A 1,565-nucleotide genomic window follows, 5' to 3' on the forward strand; every position below is an offset into this window, starting at 1 on the left:
GTTTTCTGAGCAGGTTTGCCATTGCCTTTGCCCAAGGACGGTGATTTGAACGGTGAGGTTCGTGCAGTGGCTGCGGGGAGTTTTTCACTCAAACTGCCGACTTGCCAATATCGTTTTTTGTTAATTGGCAATTCCCATTGACTGCTCCGTGCCAGCAGCCRGTGGGGATGAAATCAATGGGTCCCACCTTTTCATTCCCGACAGCTGCAATAATCACCTCGTTTAGGAGCAACTTCATCCGGACAAACAACGGCAAATCTCGCCCAGAACGGTGACCTGGCTGCCTTTAATGCTGGGCTCTAATTGCTAAACCACTGCCTGGGTTCATTGATCAGCCCTTTCCCTCTACTCCTCACCCAAGCAAAGCTACAGGTTGGAATTTATGGGTTTTTTTTTAATGAAAGGGAAGAAATCAACAGAGGCCTGGCTGATGCAGCACGTGAACGCTGAGATCTCTCTTGATTAATAATATATGATACAATGAGGCTGAAGGGTCATGAGAACATCATTTTCTCCTTACAAGTTATGAAAAAAAATGATCTAAATCTGAAAATCGATGGAAGGGAAAACAGGGGAAAGAATTTTTTTTTTTCTCATTTCTTTCACACAATGTTTTAGTACTCTGAGGTATGTCTGGTAAAATGGGTGGTTCCTTGATTGCTCAAACCAAAAAAAGTCCAAACTGACAAAAAAAAATGTTCATGATGATGAATGAATCATTGTCACATCTTGTCACCAGAGATCAGATTGGCTCAGGAGAGGGTCCCCCCAATTCGGAAGGGACTGGGACTCACAGATGGTTTCACTCCTTCTCCCCATCCTCCCTTCAATAATGAAAAAGAAAAGGAGGGGTGAGCTTGTACTGAGCTATTCCTCATCCAGTTTCCCCAGGGAACACCACAGTGGTGCAGAGCTGTGCCAGGGACAATCCTGAAGAGGCCCAGGCAGAGCAGTTCTTTGGGAAAAGTGGCTTGTTGGGTTTTTTTTTTTTCCCCCTTGGGAAGTGTTTTACAAATCCACTGGCAAGAGTTTCATTCTCTATAAGACTTGAGTGACACTCAGGGATGCCTTCCCTCCTTTCCCGAGGTAATTTCACCTGCAATCCCTTCCCAGAGTTTATCCCTGGTATTTTCTAAGGGTTACTCAGGAATCCCTAAACCTCAGAGATTTMCCAGTGCTCGGGGTTGATGCACACACGAGGCCTCTCAACCACAAAGCTTTAACATTTGAAAAAATACCATGAGCTCTTTGTTATTTCGTTTCAAACATTAGTGGAAATGTCAGACAAAAGGGTTCAGCTCACACCAAGCTCTTCCAGGTGTAATTGCCTCGTGTGTAATGCCTTGATATTGGTTATAATGAAATCCCCTTTGACTTTCAGCCGTGTAGATGRGGGCAGAGAGAAGGCCAGAATTTCCATCTAAGCTTTAGGAGCAGTTCTGCCTGTAGAAAGTGAGCCTAATCCTGCTGGCATCTCTCAGTCAGTTKAATATTTAATATTTCACCCTTCTTACAAAGCTGTATTAAGCTGAAATTGGTGCATGGGTAAAGAATCACGTCCCAGG

Source organism: Malurus melanocephalus, unplaced genomic scaffold (assembly GCF_030028575.1).
Source record: "Malurus melanocephalus ecotype Western Australia unplaced genomic scaffold, MMel_1.1 scaffold_430, whole genome shotgun sequence".
NCBI classification, from domain to species: domain Eukaryota; kingdom Metazoa; phylum Chordata; class Aves; order Passeriformes; family Maluridae; genus Malurus; species Malurus melanocephalus.